A 24623-nucleotide genomic window follows, 5' to 3' on the forward strand; every position below is an offset into this window, starting at 1 on the left:
ATACATCCATTTCTAGGAGCAGCCAAATAATTTTCCATTCTACCTCCGCTTTTAGTAATTTATGAATAATATTCCAGAAACAACAGTGATGTATTGCTGATACAAAGAGTGCTATACATTAAGGGGAGAGGGTAGTGGTTCTTAATGGTGATTTTGTTGAATGTACAGCAGTCAATGCAGGGACGAAGACTCGCGTCTTTTTTTTTTGACAAAGAAAATGCCCTGCAATGGCTGGGAACTGGGATGGTCAAATTAAGCCATGCTGTAACACTTTGCCAAATCATTGCTTGTGTCTCAGGAAGGGAAAGAAAGAACAGACAACCTTGGAAAGGGTGGTGCACAGGAGGAAGTCAATTACTTAATGGTGCAATTTGTGAGGTGGCAGTGTGCTGGTTTCCTTTTTACTGAAGGCAATGGATAACTTATGGTATTCCTTTGGGAGTTTGAGGTTGGGTGTTTCCTCTATCTCCACAGCTTTATGGGGTGAAGTCAACTGAAGTTCTAGGCAGGTGGGATTCCAACTCAACAGTGAACTGGATGACCAGGCAAAGTGGGGGTTGTGAGTGGTGAGCCAGGGGTAACCCAAGATGAGAAGAAAGTTGGTTGAGTCAATCAAGAGGAATTGGATGCACTTGTGGTGTTCTCCAATACTCATCTGCACAGGCCATGTGCGTGTGTTTTGGCCATCCCAGACTCCAGGGGATGACTGTGATATAGAAGGGGTGAGAGATAGGCTTGGTATGGAGTCTAAGCTGCACACACAAGGTCTGGTCCAATAAGTTGTCTGCTGCACTGGAATCAACCAGAGCCTTCTGTGCGCTTAGAGCAATTAGAGTGTAGAGCAGGACACATAGAGTGAACCGAGCTGTGCTGCTGGAACAAGATGCTGGGGGAGCTTACCGGATAGAAAGCCCCTCGTCTCAACCTGGTGATGCTGTTTTCCGGAATGCAGTGGGTATTTGAGTGTTTGTTGATTGGCTGTTTCGCACAAGTCGTTCCTCTACTGATGCTCTGGCTTGGGGGTTAAAGAAGCTCTCCCTAACTGCATGGGTTCTGGAGGTATTAATGATGAGGGCTCTACAGCCTGAAATGATTCTGGGAACAGAACAGGAGTTCAGACTAATGACCTGGAAGGTCTTTTCACAAGAAGCTTGTCAGTACTGAGGGTCAGAAAGATAAGGCTTGAGGTCTATTGGCATCTTCTGGGTAGACATTTCATCATTCAAGTGCTCTGAGAGGCCACGATAAAAATGGACCAGCAACACTTCTGCATTCCACCCACTTTCCACTGCCAGGGTCTTGAATTCCTTGGTGTAATCCAGCACCATGCATGAGCCTTGACACTGGTGACGTATCTGATCCGCTGCCTCCCTTCCACTTCCCAGGCAGTCAAAAACCCGTCGCATCTCAGCGGTGAAATCTTCATCCATTGCAAATGGTTGTCTTATTGTCTGAATTAGCAATGGTCTAGGTTGGAATTCACCCAGTCATAAGAGAGATAAGGAAGGCAAACTTGGCTCAGTCCCTGAACTACAGATATGACTGGAGCTTGAAATGTAAGATGCACTAGGACAGGAAGTTGCGGTTTCCTGTATTGAGACTGAGAGTTGGAAGGGAGTGTGAGCAAATGGTCAGTGGTTTCCTCAGAGGCACATGATAAAGTAGGCTACATGTTTTCCTTAAGGGGAAAAGTTGACTGACAAATCTGTTGAGATTCTTTGAGGATAAAAGGCAGGATAGACAACGAGAATCAGTCGATGTTGTTTACTTGTATTTTCAGGAGGCCTTGGACAAGGTGCTGCATGTGAAGTGGCTAATCAAGGTAAGAGCCCATGGTATTAAAGGAAAGGTCCTAGCATGGATAGATTAGCTGACTAGGAGGAGGTCAAGTGTAGGAATAAAGGGGACTTTTTATGGTTGGCTGCTGATGATTAGTGGTGTCTACAAGGATTGGTGTTAAGACCACTTCTTTTCACATTATACTGTATGTTAATGATTTGGATAATGGAACTGAAGGCTGTGGTCAAGTTTGTGTAGGTGGATATGCGGGTGGTGTTGGTGAAGCAAGGAGTCTGCTGAAGGACTAGACCAATGGTTCCCCAAATGGGTAATATTGCCCCCCTGAGTGTGGTGGTTTCTAAGGGGGTCATAAAGATAAAGGGGGTGGTGGGGGGGGGGTAGATGAGAGATTATATGTTTAATTTAAGATATTATTTCCTTATTATTAGCATTTGATTCTAAGTGCCTTAAAATTGATTACAATGATCATGTAATTACCTCATATCTTGCTAACATAACACAATTTTAGATTTTGCTCAACATGTATTATAGTTGATGAAAAGCATTGTGACACTTCTTTATTTGGCATATCATGAAATATGGATTGAAGATACTGTTATTTTGGGGCTCGGCCCACACATTATTGCCATTGACTACTATAATACAGTGTTAGCTAGCACAGTTCCCATACAATGTTCATGCAGTGACATGATCCTTGTGAATTAGGGTATGGTATTCAATGGGGTATATTACTCTAATCCACTGCGCAATTGAGATATTGCTGCCCCACTTTATGTACCTTCAGGTCAAGAGTCAGGTTTTGCCTGAGCTATTAGTAATTCATATCTTTCCTTTTTATTGATCGTAATATGATTAACTGTGGTCGTTATTCCATAATGAAAATGGCAAAAGCAGACCAAACAAAAAAGCGTAGACAGTAGAGGTGGAGTAGAGGTTAAAGAGGTGGAGGTACTGGCGCTTTTAAGAAATTTAAAAGTGGATAAATCTCCGGGTCCTGACAGGATATTCCCCAGGACCTTGAGGGAAGTTTGTGTAGAAATAGCAGGAGCTCTGACGGAGATCTTTAATATGTCATTAGAAACGGGGATTGTGCCGGAGGATTGGCGTATTGCTCATGTGGTTCCATTGTTTAAAAAGGGTTCTAGAAGGAAGCCTAGCAATTATAGACCTGTCAGTTTGACATCAGTGGTGGGTAAATTAATGGAAAGTATTCTTAGAGATAGTATTTATAATTATCTGGATAGACGGGATCTGATTAGAAGTAGCCAGCATGGATTTGTGCGTGGAAGGTCATGTTTGACAAACCTTATTGAATTTTTTGAAGAAGTTACGAGGAATGTTGACGAGGGTAAGGCAGTGGATGTAGTCTATATGGACTTCAGCAAAGCCTTTGACAAAGTTCCACATGGAAGGTTAGTTAAGAAGGTTCAGTCGTTAGGTATTAATGCTGGAGTAATAAAATGGATTCAACAGTGGCTAGATGGGAGATGCCAGAGAGTAGTGGTGGATAATTGTTTATCGGGATGGAGGCCGGTGACTAGCGGGGTGCCTCAGGGATCTGTTTTGGGCCCAATGTTGTTTGTAATGTACATAAATGATCTGGATGATGGGGTGGTAAATTGGATTAGTAAGTATGCCGATGATACTAAGGTAGGAGGTGTTGTGGATAATGAGGTGGATTTTCAAAGCTTGCAGGGAGATTTATGCCAGTTAGAAGAATGGGCTGAACGTTGGCAGATGGAGTTTAATGCTGAGAAGTGTGAGGTTCTACATTTTGGCAGGAATAATCCAAATAGAACATACAGAGTAAATGGTAGGGCATTGAGGAATGCAGAGGAACAGAGAGATCTAGGAATAACTGTGCATAGTTCCCTGAAAGTGGAGTCTCATGTAGATAGGGTGGTGAAGAGGGCTTTTGGAACGCTGGCCTTTATAAATCAAAGCATTGAGTACAGAAGTTGGGATGTAATGCTAAAGTTGTACAAGGCATTGGTAAGGCCAAATTTGGAATATTGTGTGCAGTTCTGGTCACCGAATTATAGGAAAGATATCAATAAATTAGAGAGAGTGCAGAGACGATTTACTAGGATTTACTGGGTTTCAGCAATTAAGTTACAGAGAAAGGTTGAACAAGTTAGGTCTCTATTCATTGGAGCGTAGAAGGTTGAGGGGGGATTTGATCGAGGTATTTAAAATTTTGAGAGGGATAGATAGAGTTGACGTGAATAGGCTGTTTCCATTGAGAGTAGGGGAGATTCAAACTAGAGGACATGATTTGAGAGTTAGGGGGCAGAAGTTTAAGGGAAACACGAGGGGGTATTTCTTTACTCAAAGAGTGATAGCTGTGTGGAATGAGCTTCCTGTAGAAGTAGTAGAGGCCAGTTCAGTTGTGTCATTTAAGGTAAAATTGGATAGGTATATGGACAGGAAAGGAGTGGAGGGTTATGGGCTGAGTGCGGGTAGGTGGGACTAGGTGAGATTAAGGGTTCGGCACGGACTAGGAGGGCCAAGATGGCCTGTTTCCGTGCTGTGATTGTTATATGGTTATATGGTTATAGTATGGTGTGGAGTATCTGAAATATGGATTATATCAGTACCAAGCAATCAATAACTGCCTATATCTCTGTCATGTGAACAAGCTTTTCCTCAAGAGAAGCAATGAAACCTTGAACATCCAAAGAGAATACACTCTGATATAGCAAGCAAGAACCTGGCTTAATTTTAGTTACTTCATGAAAACTTTCAATTAGGGAAAGGACTTCACAACAAAACAATGATGGTTTGCGTGCTTCATGCAACATTTCATTGCTAAATCTGGAGAATTAGGTGGTGAAGAACTGATTCTGCCAGCTCTAAGGTAGATTCTGAGTATGGTTTTACATAAGTCACCAGATCAAATAATTAAACTGATTCCACTCAGCTACAACTGTTCAAAGGCAATTAGATTAAATATTTGAGTAAGTGGAAGTCACATTGTGTAACACACTTAAGACAACAGAATTTGCTCTGCAGTTGGATGAATCAACTTTGCCAGGTAATGAAACTTTGCTTCTTAGTTAGGTTCACTTCAAAGCAGATGAAAGCATGGTATCAGAATCCAGTTTAATATCACTAGCTTATGCCATAAAATTTGTTGTTTTCCGGCAGCAATATATTGCATTGTGTAATTAAATTATGGTAAGAGCTATGTTTTAAAAATAAATTAAGTAAATAATGCAAGAAGAGGAAACTTACTGTCTATGGGCTCATTGCCTGTTCAGAAATCTGATGGTGGAAGGGAAAAAGCTGTTCCTGAAACACTGAGTGTGTGTGTGTGTTTCAGATTCCTGTACCATCTCCTTAATGGTGGCAATGATAAGAGGGCATATCCTGGGAGAGAGGGGTCCTTAATGATAGGCACCAACTTTTTGAGGCATTTTGAGTGTGGTCAGTAATGAGGAAAATTAAGTTTAAGATAATTGGTAGCAGTATCAGAGAGAAATTGTGAGAAAGATATTTTAGTCAATGTGTAGCAGAGTCTGGAACCCATTGCCTAGCAGTGTTTTTTGAGGTGGATATTAATACCACATTTGAGAAGTACTTATAAACAGAGATATAACCCTGTAGGCTATAGATCAAGACATAAAATTCACTTGCAGTAAGTTTTCACATGCTGGAATTATGAATTATGCTCTTCTATGCCATAATGTTTAACGACTGTGGGATTCCTGCAAGAGAAACTATACTGGCAACTCTCATGGATTTATTGGGAGAAAATGCATGACTAATCTGCCTTTCCGAGGCATTGTCTTTTGAAAGTGCTCTGGATGCTGGGGAGGCTAATGCACATGATGAAGCTGGCTGAGTTTACAACTTTCTCCTGTGTGTTGGCCCCTCCATACATGACAGTGATGCAACCAGTTAGAATGCTCTCCACAGAAATTTGCGAGTGTCTTTGGTAACATACCAAGACTCCTCACACTCCTAATGAAAAATAGCCACTTTCCTACCTTCTTTGTAATTCCATTAATATGCTGGGCCCAGGATAGATCCTTAGAGACGTTGACACCTAGGAGTCTGAAACTGCTCACCCTTTGCACTTCTGATCTTTCAATGATCAATTCCTTTGTCTTACTTACAGTGAGTGCAAGGTTGTTCCACAATCAATTCCTTCATCTTAATAACACTGAATGCAAGGTTGTTGCTGTGACACCACTCAACCAGCTAATCTATCTCATTCCTGTACGCCTCCTCATCACGATCTGAAATTCTACCAACAACAGTTGTGTTGTTGGCAAATTTATAGACTGGGTTTGAGCTCTGGCTAGCCACACAATCATGGGTGTAGAGAGGGTAGAGCTGTGAGCTAAGCATGTATTCTTGAGGTGCGCCACTGTTGATTGTTAGCAAGAAGATGCTAATTCCAATCCGTTGATAGAGCTTGGACATTGGAAGATTGAGAAGAGGGGATTTCACTCAAGTTCACTATCAAGTAGAAGAAGATAGCAGCAACGTATGGCAGTGTAATAGAGCTTCGACTAGCGACCAACCCATTTTAGATTGATTAGCAAGAGCAAATTAAAGGAAGGCAGGGGCAAGCGCAGTGGCCATTGTCTGCGTGGACAGAGCCAATGTGGTGATCTTGAGGCTTTAGCTCTTTGAGACTTCAGCTCAGTCAGAGAAAGCAAACAAAAGAAAAGCTCTAAGTTAAGTTTTTTTCCCCTTCCCCCTTTATATCTGCTCAGCTCGGACAGTAGAGATGCCAGGCAGAATAGTTGAATGCATCTCTTGAGGGATGTGGGAAGGCAGGAAGAGGTCCTCCAGTGTCCCTGACGACTACAACTGCGAGAAGTGCACCCTGCTGCAGCTTCTAACAATCTGCATTAAGGAGTTGGAGCTGGAATTGGATGAACTCTGGATCATTCAGGAGGCTGAAGGGGTGATAGACAGGACATATAGAGAGGTAGTTACACACAAGGCGTAGGACACAGGAAACTGGGTGACAGTCAGGAAGATGAAAGGGGTTAAGAAGTCAGTGCAGAATACCCCCGAGGCTATACCCCTCAACACTTTAGATTCTGTTTGTTGGGGGGTGGGGAGTTGACCTAACAGGTTGGTGGTTGTGTCTTTAGCACTGAGTCTGGCTCTGTGACTCAGAAGGTAGGGAAGGGGGAGAAGGGCATGCTATGGTGATAGGGGATTTGTTAGTTAGGAGACAGGAGGATTTGTGGGTGAGAATGAAATTCCTAGATGCCAGGGCCCGGGACATCTCTGATTAAGTACTCAGTATTCTTAAGTCCGAGGATGAACAGCCAGAGGTTGTGGTCCATGTGGGTACCAATGACGTGTGTAGGATGAGTGATGAGGTTCTGCACAGGGAGTTAGGCCCTGAGTTAAAGGGCAGGATGTCCAGGGTTGTGATCTCAGGATTGTTATCTATGACAGGAGCTAGTGAGACCAGAACTGGGAATATTATACAGTTTAGTACATGCGTAAGGAGATGGTGTAGGAGGGAGGGCATTAGATTTTTGGATCATTGGACTGTCTTCTAGGAAAGGTAGGACATACAGAAGGGATAGTTTGTACCTGAACTGGAGGAAGATTCACATCCTAGGGGGAAGGTTTGTTAATGCTGCATGGTGGGGTTTAAAGTAGAGTTGCCGGGGGATGGGAACCAGAGTCCCAGGACAGTTAGTGGTGAGGTTGTGGAGACAGATATTGGTAAGGCTTCAGACAGTCAGCAATCAGGAGGTTGAGCATGGTGGGACTAGTATCCTGAGCTCGTACATTTCAATGCAAGATGTATTGTAGGAAAGGAGAATGAGCTTGGCTTGGATCAACACCTGGAATTATGATGTTGTAGTCATTAGTGAGACTTGATTGCATGAGGGGCAGTACTGGCACCTCAATATTCTGGGGTTCCGTTGTTTTAGACGTGATTGAGCGGGAGGGATTAAAGGAGGAGTGGTGGCATTACTAGTCAGGGAAATGTCATGTCAGTGCTCCATCAAGATAGACTGGGAAACTCGACTAGTTAGGCATTATGGGTGGAGCAGAGAAATAAGAAAAGTATGACCATGTTAATGAGGCTATATTACAGACTAATCAACAGTTCTTAGAGAAACAAATTTGTAAAGAGATCGCAAGAAACAGAATGGTTATAGTAGGAGAATTTAACTTTCCACATATTGACTGGGAACCCACACTGTAAAAGGACTAGATGGGATAGAGTTTGTCAAGTGTGTTCAGGAATGTTTCATTCAATACATAGAAGTCCCAACAAGAGAGATGTGATACAGGAGCTGCTATTAGGGAATGAGGCAGGGCAAGTAACAGAGTTTGTGTAGAGGAACACTTTGCATCCAGTGACCACAATGCCATTAGTTTCAAAGTAAGTATACAAAGAGATAGGTCTAGTCTGCAGGTTGAGATTCTATATTAGAGAAAGGCCAATTTTGATGGTATCAGAAATTATCTGGCAAGTGTGGATTGGGCAGGTTGTTTTCTGGCGAAGCTATGCTTAGAAAGTGGGAAGCATTCAAAAATGAGAATTTTAGAGTACAAAGCTTATATGTGACTGTCAGAATAAAAGGTAAAGATAAGAAGTGTAGGGAACCTTGGATTTCAAGATATATTGAGGTCCCAGTTAAGGGGAAAAAGGAGGTGCATAGCAATTATAGACAAGTAGGAACAAATGAACTGCTTCTGGAGTGCAAGAAAAAAATCAGGAAGGCTAAAAGGAGGCGTGAAGTTGCTCTAGCAGACAAGGTGAAGGGGAATCCTAAGGATTTTACAGGTACCTTAAGAGCAAAAGGATTGCTAGAGACGAATTGGTCCTCTGGAAAACCACTCCATGTGTGGAGCCAAAACAGATGGGGGAGAGCTTCTATACATTCTTTGCACCTGTCTTTACTCGGGAGATAGATACAGATCCTATAGAAGTGAAACAAAGCAGTATCAACTTCATGGACCCTATATAAATTACAGAGGAGGAGGTGTTTGCTACCCTGAGGCAAATCAGGGTGGATAAATCTTCAGAGCCTGACAAGGTGCTTTCTTGGACCCTATGGGAGGCAAGTACAGAAATTGTGGGGATCCTAGTAGAGATATTTAAAGCATCCTTACTGACAGGAGAGGTACCAGAGGATTGGAGGATAGCTAATGTTGTTCTGCTGTTTCAGAAAAGGGCTCTAAACAGAAACCAGGAAATTATAAGGTGGTGAGTATGATATCATGTGTAGGAAAGTTATTGGAAGGCATTCTAAGCGACTGGGTGTATAAGAATTTGGATAGACATAGACTGATTAAGGATAGTCAGCTTGGCTTCATGCATGGTAGGTTATGTCAAATCAATCTTATAGACTTTTTCAAGGAAGTTACCAGGAAAGTGGATGAAGGCAAGGCAGTGGATGTTGTCTACATGGACTTTGGTAAGGCATTCAACAAGGTCCACATAGGAGGTCAGTCAAGAAGGTTCAGTTGCTTAGCATTCAGGATGAGCTAGTGACTTGGATTAGACTTTGGCTTTGTGGGAGAACCCATTGGGTGGTAGTAGAGGTTTGCCTCTGACTGGAGTTCTGTGACTAGTGGTGTGCCTCAGGGATCGGTGCTGGGTCCTTGGTTGTTTGTCATCTATATCTGGATGATGATGTGGTTAACTGGGCCAGCAAATTTGTGGATGGCACCAAGATTGGAGTGTTGTGGACAGTGAAGAAGGCTGTCATGCAGAGGGATCTGCATCAGCTGGAAAAAAGGCAAATGGAATTTAATGTAGACAATTGCAAGGTTTTGCACTTTGGTAGGACCAGCTAGGGTAGGTCTTACATGGTAAATGGTAGGACACTGAGGAGCGTAGTAGAACAAAGGGATCTGGAAATACAGGTATATAATTCATTGAAAGTTGTGTCATGGGTAGATAGGGTTGCAAAGAAAGCTTTTGGTACATTGGCCTTCATAAATCAATGTATTGAGTACAGAAGATGTGATGTTATATTGAAGTTGTATAGGTTTTTGGTGAGACCTAATTTGGAGTGTTGTGTGAAGTGTTGATTACCTATTTATAGGAAAGATGTAAAATGTATGGATGGAAATTACAATGGACATCTACAAAATGGAGAAGATAACAGCATCTGTTAATCATAAATTGGAACAATTTGATTGATACTGGGAAAAATGGTTTAACGACTTAACACCTCATAGACCTGACTTTATTCTCACAAATCAATGAATATGTTGTATAAAATTATCACTCCCTACTTGTACATAGTTTTCTCCTTTTGTTTGTTCTTTCTTTCCTCTCTTTTCTATCAGTGTATACCTCAGATAAATATTATGTGGAGATTTATGGCAAATATGAATATATGATATATATGTACAGTATCTGAAATACATCTTATGGAAATGTTTGATGATGAACTTCAGTAAAAAATAAATTACAAAAAAAAGGAAGAGTGCAGAGAAGATTTACAAAGATGTTGCTGTATCTGTATGACCTGAGTTATAAGGAAAGATTGAATAGGTTAGGACTATATTTTTTTTTTTGGAAAGAAGATTGAGAAGAGATTTAATTGTAGTAAACAAAATTATGAGGAGTATAGATGGGGTAAATGCTAGCAGGTTTTTTCCACTGAAGTTGGGTGGGAGTACAACTAGAGATCATAGCTCAAGATGAAAGGTGAGAAGTTTAAGGGGGACATGAGGGGAAAATTCTTCACTCAGAAGGTCATGACAGTGTGTGATGAGCTGCCAGCACAAGTGGTCCATGCAAGCTTGGTTTCAACACTTAAAAGAAGTTCTGATAGTTACATGGATTGTAGAGATATGAAGTGCTATGGTCCCAGTGTAGATTTTTGGGAGTAGGTAGTTTAAATGGTTTCAGCATTGACCAGATGGGCTGAAGGGCCTGTTTATGGAATCATACTTCTCTGTGACTCCATGACTCTTATCTGCACAGGCTGTGATTTCCCGATCAGGAAGTCAAGGATCCATTTGCAAAGGGAGGTACAGAAGCCCAGGTTTTGGAGCTTGTTGTTTAGAGGGTATGATTGTGTTGAACACTGTGTTGATCAATAAACAGCAGCCTGATATCAGTGTTGCTTTTGTCCAGGTGATCCAAGGCCAAGTGGAGAGTCAGTGAGATTGTATCTGCAGTAGACCTACTATGGCGATAGGCAAACTGTAGCCAGTCCAAATCCTTGCTTAGCCAGGAGTTGATTCTAGCAATGACCAACCTCTCAAAATGCTTCATAGCAGTAGATACTGAGTACCACTGGTACTCAGCTATATAATAGCTGATAGCTAATAGCTCAATAGCTATTGAGGCAGTCCACACTGCTTTTCTTGAGCACTGGTATAATTATTGTCTGTTTGATGCAGGTGAGAATCTCTGACTGCAGCAGTGAGAGATTGAAGGAGTCCTTGAATGCTCCTCCAGTTGGTTGGCACAGGCTCTTAGAGCCCTGCCAGGTACACCATCAGAGTTTGATGCCTTGCAAGGGTTCATTCTCTTGAAAGATGTTCTGACATTGGCCTCCAAGACAGAGATCACAGGGTCACAAGATGCTACAGGGATTCTCACAGGCATAGTTTTATTCTCCCTTTCAAAACGTCATAAAAGACATTGAGACTTACTCTTGTTAGCATTTTGTGTGTTGCTCGGATTTCCGGCATCTGCAGATTTTCTCTTGCTTGTGATTGGATTATTATACTGCAAAGTCTCTTCTAGGGATGTCTACCCTGTAAAAGTTTATGTCTTCCTTTCGATGGGAATTCAGTAAAACCCTCTCTCACTGTTCCCTCTCTGTGATTTATGCTGCCCTCTGATTCTTTGACCATGTGCTCATGCAGGCCCACTACCGCAGCCACATATAATCAACTTCCCAGCTCTTTACTTCAGCTTTCACCCCCTCCCCCATTTCACCTATCACCTTGTGTTTCTTTCTCCCTGCCCCTACCTTCTATCTGACTCCTCATCTTTTTTTCTCCCGTCCTGCTGAAGAATCTCAGCCCAAAACTGACTGTACTCTTTTCCATAGATGCTGCCTGGCCTGCTGAGTTCCTCCAGCATTTTGTGTGTGTTGCTTGGATTTCCAGCATCTGCAGATTTTCTCCTGTTTGAGCTCATCTGGAAGTGAAGCATTATAGCCATTTGTGATGTTATGTTTCGCTTTGTTGGAAGTAATGACCTGCAAACCCTTCCAGAGCTGGTGTGCACCCAATTCCATCTCTAACTTCATTCAGAATTATTTATTCACCCTTACAGTATCCTTCTGTACCTGGACTTCTTGTGTAGTTCTGGATCACTGGTCTTGAACGCCACATTTCAAGTCCTCAGCTGACTACAGATCTCCTGGTTCATCTATGGCTTTTTGTTTGGGTATGTCTAGTATGTTCTTGAAGGCACACACTCATCCACACAAGTCTTGATGAAGTCAGTGACAACAGTGGAGTATTCATTCAGACTCGTAGATGATTCCCTGAAAATTATGTAGTCCAGCAATTCATAGCAGTCCTGTAAATGCTCTTCTGCCTCCCTTGAGAATACCTCCTTGGTACCTATCACAGGAAAGTCCAATCATTTGGTTATACTTATACTCCCAGCAGAGACCAAAGACCACAGCACCAAAGTGTGGGTGTGAGACGTCATGTTAAGCATTCTCAATGATGGTATAACTGGTCAAGAATGTTGGCTCCTCTGGTTTCCTAGGTAACATGTTGGGTGTTCAGAGACTTCTTCAAGCTGGCCTGGTTGAAGTCTCCCACAATAATAGGGTACGCAGTTTTGTGCCTGCTAATTATGTTGCTCAGCTCCTCCACTGCCTGTCTGATGTTGGTCTGAGGTGGGTTGTACACCTCATTCGAGAGTTTTTATTTTCAAGGGGACTAGGAACAGATATGAAGGAGTGTCAATATTTCTGCTTGTTGAACAATTTTTGAGTAGGAATGTCTGCTCATCAATATTCTTATTTGTGCAATAGATGGGGTACCATCAATGACACAATGCCACTGTGGGATTATTATTTTCTTTAAAAATGTTGTACCTATATATATACCATTCACTATGAAATTCACAGACAACATCTTGTTGCAAAATCTTAAGTGATTAGCTGTATAAATCATTAAATGCTGGTATCACAGTGGTGAATAAAATTGTCCCATGATCTCAATTCTTGACTATTTTGAGAGCTTGGTATTGAGAATGATGAACAGTTTGAATGCTTGCTGTTGCACACAGAAGTCAGATGGCTTTCAAATGAAAATTGCCTGAGACACTTTTATGCACTTTTTGAAACTGAGGCAAAATTCATTGAAGACTCAAATGTTTCAGTTTGTAATCAACTCAAGAATATGTGGCATGTCATTACTTATCAGAATTATTTGCAAAGTTTAATGAAATCATTCTTCAAGTGCAAGAAAATTATGTAAATAGTATCTAAGTCAAATAAGTCAACTCCACTTTTCAGTCCAAGTTAACTCTATTTAAATGCAACATTGCCTGTCACTATTTCCAATTTCTGAGCTTCTCAGAGTTGGAAGAGTGAAAAGGGCGAGTGAGTGGAGGTTTGTTTAGGGGTAAGATATAAAAGCAAAATGGAGGAAAATGTAATGCATTACGTATTCTGTATTGCGTCATTCCTTCAATAAAAATATATTTTAAAAAAATACCAGATGATCTTCAAGAATACTGTGCCCACCTGCATGAGCTGCAGAGTGACATGTCAGAGAGAATTCAGGATCTTCTCTCGACACAATTCCAGATTGAGTAATAAATCCATTTATGATCTCTTATAATAAGGACTTAACAGGAAAGATGGAGGAAGAACTGATCTCACTACAAAATGATTTTGAGCTGAAGCTCAGGTTAAAAAATCATATCAAAACTTTTGGTTGATGAAAGAAATCTCTGCTATCTTGCGCTGTGGAAAAAGATCAAGATGTTCTTTATTGCCTTTCCAACATCATATTTAGTGGATCACATTTTCAATGCAGTTGTCCCAATGTTCAAAGCAATAAAGCATACTGTAAATTACTGAACGTGGGAATCTGAGACTCCTGAGTGACATTCAGCGTGACTTTGAGAAGCTGATGTCATTGCACCAAACCCATCCATCCTGTTGCAGGGTGATGAAACAATGAAATAGTGAACAGTTGGATTACTAATGTATGTTTCAAAATTGTTGATGAAACTGTATTTACTGTAAATAAATAAATAATTTTATTTGTATCTTTAATAGATTTGAATCATTTTTGCAGTTATTTGTCAATGCTTTGAATTTGCAGTTGCTATTTTTGTTCACTGTGCATCACAAATCAAAATTCTTTATAGTTTTTATGTAATGGCTGGAAAAGGAGAGAGAGGCACAGGGGATGTAGTTTGGGAGCCAAAGAAGGAGGTGACCTAAAAACCACTGAAGAGTATGATCGTGCACTTTGGTAGAAGGAATAAAGGCATAGATTATTTTCCAAATGGAAAAAAATTCTGAAATCAGAGGTGCAAAGGAATTTGGGAGCCCTCGTGCAGGATCCCTAAAGGTTAACTCGCAGGTTGAATTCATGTTAAAGAAGGCAAATGCAATGTTAACATTCATTTCTAGGGGACTAGAGTATAAAAGTAAGGATGTAATGCTGAGGCTTGATAAGGCATTGGTCTGCACATGGAGTATTATGAGCAGTTTTGGGCCCTTTATTGTGCTGACTTTAGAAATGGTCCATAGGATGTTAACCATATATGGTTAACAGAGGATGTTCACAAGAATGATTCTGGGAACAAAAGGGTTAATATATGAGGATGTTCCCTTTAGTGGGGGAGTCTAGGATCAGATGGCACATTCTCAGAATAGAAGGATGCCCCTTTAGAATAGAGATGCAAAGGGATTTCTTTTGCTATAGGGTGGTGAATCAGTGCCGCAGAGGGCTGTGTGCCAAATCATTGGTTATATTTAAAGAGGAGGTTAATAGTTCTTGATTAGTAAAGGCATCAAACGTCATGAGGAGAGAGCAAGAGAATTGTATTGAGAAGGATAATAAGTCAGTCATGATAAAATGGCAGAGGAGATTCAATGGGCTAAATTGCCCATATATCTGCTCCTATATCTTACTGTCTTATGGTCTTACTGACTTCCTCTACTTCCTGAAGGGGCTAAAGTGATGTGGCATGGTCCCCATCGACTATCAGTTTGACTGTCTTCTTGGGCCCTTAGCTCCCTGTTGAGCATAGGCCACTGTTTCACTATAGAAAGCATCCTATCTGGATTCATAACAGCTTGGTATGACAACTACTCTGCACATGACTGCAAGAAACTGCAGAGGGGTGTGGACATACTGTAGCTCAGAACATCATAGAACCTAGCCTCCCCTCTTTGGGCTTTATCCACTTTGCTTGCTGCCTCAGTAAAGTAACAGGCTTACCACCCACCCCATACATTCTCTCTTTTCCATCTTCCATTGGGTAGAAGCTGCAAAAGCCCAAAAGCACATATCACAAGACTCAATAAAGCTTCTACCTCACTGTTAAGATTATTAAATGCTTCTCTCGTATGTTAAAATGGACTCATGGCCACGCAATCTACCGCATTATGATCTTGCACCTTTATTTGTTTACCAGCGCTGCACTTTCTATGTTGTTACACTGTATTCTGCATTGTTCTTGTTTTATCATGTTCTTCCTCAATGCACTATGTAATTTTTTGGTCTGTATGAACAGTAAGCAAGTCAAGCTTTTCACTGATGTAACAATGTAACAAAAAAACAATTGCAATTCAAGTTATAAATATATAATTTATTTTACGGTTATATCTCAGGAGGCATCTAATATTTATATCCTAATATTTATATTAGGCTCAGGTTGACAGAATTGTATATTATTCTGACAATGGCAACCATTATAAAGTGGAATTTGAAAATAGCTTCTATGTTTGTTAATTTGGATGCTTGAATATTTCAGGTGATAGTCATCATTGCCTTAAGGCATGCTAACATTTTTAAGAAGTAATAAAACAAAGAAAATCTAAATACCTGTCTGTAAATCCTTCTTAAACCGACGAGTCAAATTCAAAATTGCCTTCTAAGTGATGGCCTGTATAGAAAAAGAATAGATATCTATAGATGCTGGAATAAAGGAAAGGGAATTTTATACTTTCTTATTAAATGGGATTGCCGATTGAAGCCACAAGGGAATGAAAGTTCTCAAATACACATGTTACTGTACTTAGCTTCATCCATTTATACATGATTTGTTCTGAAGATTTGGTAATAGTTGGGGCATAAAATGTATTATTTTACTGAACTGTTTTATGACTAGAACAAAAAGTGACTCTGGTTATTTCATTTGGCCAAAATTCTCATTGCATTCGCAACATTATGAAATTTCTAATCAAATATTAAATGCAGCTTCTTGGGCCCTAAGCTCCCAGTTGAGATCAGGCCAATGATGACATCTCATCTCCACCGCCCAAAGTTGATGGTTGGAGTTGATCAATGTTTCTGTAATCCATTGTACAGGAAATTGACTTCTGCAGCTTCACCAGAGCCCTGCTGGCCGGCCTTACCTGTTTTACTTTTCACGATGGGGACATAGGATTGGACTTTGAGGGGCAAATATAGAATACCCATTAGAGGTAAAGTTACTGGAAGCTTAATCATCTTTTCTCACTTTTGGTTAATTCTTAACAGTAATTTGATCTCATTAATTCAAATTAAGGAAAAGAATAAATCAATGATCATGCTTCTCAGAGCGTTGTTACCATAAATTATGTTAGAAGTTATTTAGTCTGAAATTTACTGCTCTCTTTTAAAACATAGTTACATTAAAACCATTGATTTACATCAAAATAATTTCAGGTCTGAATGGTATAATATCAGATTACCATTGCAGAAGCTCCGACATGCCTCTTTTGTAACCATGCACAACTTCAGGGATAAGGTAGATATATTGCTTACTGTCAAAAGATCAAGGGATATTAGGAGAAAATGAAATAAGGGGACTGAAGTCGATGATCATGTAGAATGATGAACCAGGTCTGAAGGAAGAAATTGTCTGCTCCTGGTCCTATTTTTTATTTTTCCATGTTTCTAGTCATTAAGAGCAGATTGTTGGTTTGTGGATTGTACTGAGTATAATCACAGCAATAATGCAACTTCAAAATTTGTGATTTATTTTCTGCATCCTGTAAACAGACATTGTCTGTACTTTTGGTTATTTAAAAAGAAAGCTAATGTGCATTGAACATGTACCTCTTTTCATGTTGAAAATTACATTTATGTAAAAGGCTAATTCAAATTGCAAGCTGCTTCAAATTTAAATATTTTAAGGATTCTTAGTGCTAAGCCTAGCGTGCATTTTGCAGACAGATGCTTTAATCAACATTACTTTGCATGTTGCAGTAATGATCTGTGCAATCTAGTAGTTTTTTTTCAGCTGCTTCCAATGCTATAAAAACATTCAAGCTGCAGTTAAAGTTTCGAGATTGCAAGGGATAACTTACTTCAATCCACTTACTATGGTGTAGCATAATAATGTAATTTGCTGTACTCACAAACAAACTGGTTTTCTGAAAAATCAATCTTTCTGAAACAAGGTAGTTGAAGATTATGCCAAGTAATGTAATAAATGAATAACATGTGCCTATAGATTCTTTATTCATGCAAGTAAGGAATATTAATAACTTATAAGAATACAAAATAAGCTTGTAACATAGAACTAATTGAATAGTCTTTTATGTTTTAAAATTCAGATGACAGAGTAAATCTATATGCAGCGGGGTGAATAAATTAATCCTGCTATTTAGAATATTGGCTTTAATCCACGGCCTGTATTGAGTTTAGTGATCTCAACTAGACTGGTGTTAGAAAGCTGAAGTTGAATTCAGCAGCTTGAAATTTAATCAAGTACCACACTATTTATAAAAATAAACTTTGATGAGAATTTTAACTCCAAGTGCCATGTTTTACCAAGTTCACCAAATTGCTTCTGGATACTCCCCCAGGTGGTGTGTGTGTGTAAATAAATGTTCTTTCAGGATACAATGAGCGCAGTGGATAGAGGGGAACAAATGGACATTATTTACTTGGATTTCCGGAAGGTGTTCAATAAGGTGCCACATAAAAGACTTATCCATAAAATAAGGATGCAAAGAGTTGGGGCGATGTATTAACATGGACAGAGAATTAGTTAACTAATAGAAAGCAGAGAGTTAGGATACATGAGTGTTACTTTGGTTGGCAATCAATGGTGTGCCACAGGGGTTGGTGTTGGGCTCGCAACTGTTCACTATATATTAACGATCTGGAAGAGGGGTCTGAGTATAGAGTATCTAAGTTTGCTGATTATGCTAAATTGAATGGAAATGCAAATTGTGCAGAAGATATGGAGAGTCTGCAGAAAGATATAAGTGGGTTAAGTGAGTGGGTAATTGTCCGGCAGATGGAGTACAATGTTGGTAAATGCGAGGTCATCCACTTCGGAAGGAAAAATGAAAGAGCTGATTATTATTTAAGTGGTAAGACTGCAGCATGCTGCTGTGCAGAGGGACTTGGGAGTGCTTGTGTGTGAATTACAAAAGGCTGGTTTGCAGGTGCAGCAGGCTGTCAAGAAGGCATATGGAATGCTAGTCTTCATTGCTAGAGGAATTGCATTTAAGGGCAAGGAGGCTCTGCTGTAACTGTACAGGGAACTGTTGAGGCCGCACCTGGAGTACTGTGTGCAGTTCTGGTCTCCATACTTGAGGAAGGATATTCTGGCTTTGGAGGCGGCACAGAGGAAATTCACCAGGTTGATTCCAGAGATGAGGGGTTTAGACTATGAGGACTGATTGAGTCGCTTGGGACTGTACTCGCTGGAATTCAGAAGGCTGAGAGGAGATCTTATAGAAACATGTAAAATTATGAAAGGAATATATAAGATAGAGGCAGGAAAGTTGTTTCCACTGGTAGGTGACACTGGAACTAGGGGACATAGCCTCAAGATTTGGGGGAGTTGATTTAGGACAGGGATGAGGAGGAGCTGCTTTACCCAGAGGGTGGTGAATCTGTGGAATTCTCTGCCCAATAAAGTAGTGGAGGCAACCTCAGTAAGTACTTTTAAGACAACATTGGATAGATTTTTGCACAGTAGGGGAATTAAGGGTTATGGGGAAGAGGCAGGTAGGTGGAGATGTCCATGGTCAGATCAGCCATGATCTTATTGAATGGTGGAGCAGGCTCGAAGGACCAAATGACCTAATTCTGCTCCTATCTCTTTTGGTCTTCTGGTCTAACTCTAGAATGTTGTGCTGAAAATTCTAGAAGATAAGTTGCTGAGTTACTTAAACCACTCTGTCTGGCACCAACAATCATTCCACGGTCAAAGTCACTTGGATCATGTTTGTTCTGGAAAACAATTGAATCTCTTGACCATACCTGAATGCTTTTATGCATTGAGTTGCTACCATGTAATTAGACGATTATTAGGTATTAGCTCATTATTGCATATAACTAATGTGGCCACCAAGTGTATATCACTATTATGAATGACTTCTTCCTTTCACTATTTATTATATCTATGCAAATAACTAACGCATTCTCAATTCCTAAATTGTGCCTAGATCATTAGAGTCAATCATTTACCTTTTCTTGCTTCCTGTTTTTCCTAAATGTCATGTACCCTTAAATACTTTGGGCTTTATTGATGCCACTGTGCAGCCATGTCTCAGGCTAATTAATAATAATTGCTATCAAATCAAACTCACATATTTATTTGCTTTCTCAGTTCATTTATTTTGTCAGCAATTGAAATTATTCACAGGAAGATTCCCTTTTAAGTTTCATATTTTGTAGCCTGGTGAACATTAAACATGCAGGACAACAAATACTTTTTCAGGTCTTCAATTCCTTTATCTGTTTTAGATGTTTTAATGCAGAAAGACAGTATTGAAATAAAAACGACAAAATGAATTTTAAAAAACACAGTTCCTTCTATAACAACCTCAGCTTAATTTTGAACCACACCCTTGTTACGTATGCAGTATGAAAATAACTAAAACAAAATATACAAAACCAATGTGGTAATGGTAATTCTTAAAACAATACAAACATTAGAATCCCACCAACCCTGTACCTTATACACAATATCAAAAATATGAATAAATACATCTCATCTTAACTAAGAGATTAATTCACATTGGCACACAAGTGCTTACACTCCAAATGCATATATGCTAGACCCTGACAGGAGTTCTCTTTGCTCACGCTATGTGAACAGAGATCAACACATTCACATTACTCTATTACATTCACATTCGGTCGTGAAACAATAAAGAAAGACAAAAATAAACTTTTAGAAGAACTTTATATATTACCTTGTTAATATATTATAGTTACAAGGCAACAATATATTGCCTTGTAGCTGAATTACTAAAAAGATTAACCCAGTCGGCTGATAAGGGATGTCATCCAAAAACACAATCCAGGGCTGATAAATTTTACTTGCAAAAATCTAAAGTATCCACATGTCAAACATGTCAAATTACCAATATTCTAGATTTACAAACAAGTATAAACAAATTTGCATGGATATTATCAAATATTATTCACCCTTCCTCACCAAACCTGGGAAAAGCATTCAAATGTCATTCTCTGTAGAACATGGCAACTCTTCATTCTACTCCACATATGCAAAATAATGTAACCGTTTTCTTCTAAAACAACACATAGCTATTTTAGCATTACTAAGGTGAATACATAAGTGCACTTTAACAATAAAAAAAGATATTAAACAGTCACCTGGTTACATTCTCCCCTGCATACAGATAAATGTCCTCAATTACTTGCTCACTGCAAAGGTACTTTTAACCTCTTTAACTGCTTCTCTGAATAGAACTGAACTTAGCCAGCATCTGTGACATTGCTGCAGAACTTACAGAGGCCACATCGAGGACTGACCTTGGTTTGTCATGTGGGTTAGAGTGCTGTCCAGCATTTACTCTTTTACTCCTGCGGGGTGCTACAACTGGAATAGTACCAACATCTGACCCTGTATCAGCTGTCACAGGTGCTTTAGTCTCTGTTCCAGAAATTTTGCTGTCAAGGCTAGGGTTGAGATTAGAATACACCCTGTTCTGACACACCTTCTCCCAATATCACACCATTCTCTGAATCCTCAGAATCTGATTCATGTCCCAGGGAAGGGCTATCCTGAATTAAGGAGTTTGCAAACTCCTTTGAGGAACTGAGGTAGGAATGTTCTCACAGGGCCTGATGTTTACCCTGTTTCCCTCTTGATAGGCCCTCCCTCCAAAGGTTCCACAGCGTATGTGCTGTCTAGCGCTTCTACCATCCAGTTGATTTCCAAGCGCCCTGGATCTTAATATGATCTAATGGTCTGTTCCTGACGTAAACCAGTGCATTTATGTCACTCTTAGGACAATGCATTTTATCCTCCTGTGAGGCAATGTGTTCTGCAGCCTTCTGTTCAGAGTATTCTTTTGCTCTGGCATGAGCATCACTCAGTCGTTTCTGCTGTTTGGCTAACCTGTCATATTTCCTGTCCACAGACTGTTCTCACCCCAGCAAAGCATCAACTAGCAAGTGGGAATCAACACTGAACAGTCGGTTATAAGGTAAATATCCAGTGGTTGCATGAGGTGTCACATTATACACATACACTAACTTGGGTAGATGCTCTGGCCACCTGCGTTCCTTTTCCGGAGGTGATGTATGTAACTAATCACACATTGTCCTGTTGAAACGCTCACATTGAGTGTTGCCAGCTGGATGATGGTGTGTAGTATGACTTTTCTTTACCCCGTGCAGTTTGCGAAGTTCAGCTTTCGAAGTTACAGCCCTGGTCAGAATGCAACCTCTCAGAAACACTGTACTTCACAAACCATTCCCTCAAGAGCACCTTTGCTGTGGTATCCACCTTTTGATCCTGAGTTGGGAATGTTTGGGTGAATTTTGTAAAAACTTCTGTGACTACTGAGACATTCTCACGCCCATCAGCTGCCAGCTCAAGCACAGTGAAAACTACAGCAACAACTTCGAGCGGTCAGGAAGCAAGAAATAGTCTTGGGGGGACGGATCTTAGGGTGTGGTATTTTAGTTAACATACAATGTGGACAACTTTTGATCCACTGTGCCACATCGTCGTACATGTCCACCCAAAAACATTTGCTGCTCCACAAGTGTACACTCTATTTGCCTTGATGGCCCATAGAACCATGTACATACTCTAACATTTTACTCCTCACTCTGGTAGGTAACAGAAGCTGATAAAACTCCCTGTGCTTCTCATCCTCAACTACACAATACAGTAACCCCGATACTGTCCCAATGCTTTAACAGAGACAAAACCAGTTTAAGCAGGGCTCTACATTCCTTGCCATTTGGCTTTCTTTTTCTGTCTCAAGTTTCTGAAGACACTCAACACAGGATCTTGCTACTGAAAAATGTGCAACTTCCCAGCAGAATAACCCGGGAAGGCTGGGGTGTTTCCTTGCATCAGATCACTTACATCACTAGTACCAGCTTCAAGAGCTTCAATTTGCTTAACCTTATAGCTTTTAAGACCACCTGTAACCAGTGCTGGGTCAAGTGCTGTGATTGATCAGACTATAGATTGCCACAGACCCGTCAAACTGAGCATTCTCTGAGATAGTCTCAGGCTCCCCTGCAAATGGCTGCCTAGAGAGAACATCAGCCATGGTATTGCTCTGACCTGGACAATACTGAACATCAAGATCAAACACTGACAGCCATGAGATCCATCTCTGTTCAATTGGTCCCAACTTGGCAGCTTTCAAGTGGGGTAATGGATTATTGTCAGTAATTATGGTGAATTTAGAGCTCAATAAGTAACCATGAAACTTCTCTACTATAGCCCAGTTAAGTGCAAGCAGCTCTAATTTCATGCTGCTATAATTCCTATCAATCTTTTCAGCATTTCTCAATCATCGGCTTCCATATGCAATAACCCTTTTTACCTCTCCCTGTTGCTGGTATAAAACAGCTCCTAGTCCATGAATGCTTGCATCAGTCTCCACTATGATAAGCTGTTTGAAATTAGCAAAGCCAAGGATAGGTGAAGTGGTCAGTTTCTCTTTGAGAAAGTCAAAGGCAGTTTGATATTCTTCCGTCTGAGACCGTTTTAACAGCTAGTTTGTTTTACTAGGACTCCCTGCACTAAGATACAAATTCACTGCATCATGCAGCAGACCTGCAATCTTTGAGAATCCCTGAATGAACTGTCTATAATAACTACAAAAGCCAAGAAATGATCTTAAGTCTTTGACTATAGATCTACTGACCATTGCTGAACAGCCGAGACTTTCTCAGGATCTATGCCTATCCCCTTTGCTGATATCTGGTGCCCTAAGAACTTAATCTCTGACTGCAGAAAGTGATGCTTTTCCAATTTCACCTTCAGATCAGTCTCCTTCAGGTGCTGAAACACAGAGTCAAGCCTCTCCAAGTGTTCCCGGAAAGTCTGTGAACATACCAGAATATCATCCAGATACACAAGCATAACTTGGAAGACTAAATCATTCATGGTTGCCTGCATGAGGTCTTAAGAAGTTGCCAGCCCATTGCAGACTCCAAACTGAATGTGAAGATATTCATATAGACCAAACGGGGTCAAAAAAGCAGTCTTATGCTTGTCACGTGCCTCTGCCCCACTTGTGAAGTCTATTGTTGAGAAAAACTGCTCTCCCTGCAGAGCATCAAAACTCTCATCAATACACAGGAGCGGGAACGCATCCTTTTTAATCTTACGATTCAGTCTTTGATAACCTACACCCAGTTTTATGCTATCATCAGCCTTCCGTACCAACACTACAGGTGAGGCATATGCACTATGCTCTCCTGAATCACACCCTTCTTCAACAACTTTGAGATGTGCTCTTCCACTTCACTGTACTGATTGGGTGGAATGCGACAGAATGGCTGTGAAACAGGCTCGTCATCAATTAAATGAATTTCATGCTTGACCTTGTCAGTGTACCCAAGGTCTTCATTTTCAACTGCAAAGATATCCAGGTACTTAGCCAGTAACACTCTTAGCTGAGCTTGTTGTTCTTCACTACCCCCAGTGTTGAGTTTACCTAGAATTGACTTTAACTTGGGGTTGCACCGTGTTTCAATGCCAGCTGAAATCCACTGAAATATTACAGTGCATTGTTGATCACTATCTATCTATGCATTCTCAACCAGATCCTCGGTGAGAGCCATATATCCTTTATTGAAAGGTTTAAAACCTGTACTGGTACTGTATGACTACGTGAGTCAACAAGCATGGGAATAGCTACAAGACCACCCAGTAGAGGGTGTTAAGTGGCTCAGGTAACATTTTATGGTCAGTCCCAGCATCTTCAGTGGCCTTCCAGACCACAATGGTGACTACAGATTCAGTAGGTATGTGCTCGGTATGTTTATCCTGATATTCAGACTACAGCTTTCCTTTTGGTAGTGTGCATCTGCATTTTCTGGAAAACATCTCTCCGATCAGAATCCAATTTTCCTTCTAGGGTCATGTCAAATTCAGCGTAGATAAGTTGTCTACATCATAAGCCAGTGTTCGTGCCTACAATGCACAGGATGGGTTGCTCAGTGCTAACAGGATCTCTAACCACTAGAAAGCCACAATTAGGTATCTCCATGCCCATCGCTTCAATCTCTAGCGCTAGATCCCAGATAAGGAATATCAAGACCGTTAGCAGCTGTTAACCTAAGCCAACCAACAATGGACAACATATCCTCATCCTCTCCATTCAAGTGTTCTCGAAAGAACTGCTCAGCCATGGTGCTCACTTGACTACCTGTGTCTAACAGACAACAGACAGCCGCTCCTGATATCTTAATCTCAATGACAGGAC

General features: G+C 40.5%; 1 long non-coding RNA gene across 1 annotated transcript in view; it reads left to right on the forward strand.

Annotated features, from left to right (window-relative positions):
- Positions 1 to 24623, forward strand: part of LOC132399307 (uncharacterized) — a 72165-nt gene that overhangs the window by 16523 nt on the left and 31019 nt on the right. The window contains exon 3 of the long non-coding RNA XR_009513950.1: positions 21306 to 21371. This is a non-coding gene — a long non-coding RNA (uncharacterized LOC132399307). The remainder of the gene's footprint in view (positions 1 to 21305; positions 21372 to 24623) is intronic.

The sequence above is a fragment of the Hypanus sabinus genome, chromosome 9 (assembly GCF_030144855.1).
Source record: "Hypanus sabinus isolate sHypSab1 chromosome 9, sHypSab1.hap1, whole genome shotgun sequence".
In the NCBI taxonomy this organism is placed as follows: Eukaryota; Metazoa; Chordata; class Chondrichthyes; order Myliobatiformes; family Dasyatidae; genus Hypanus; species Hypanus sabinus.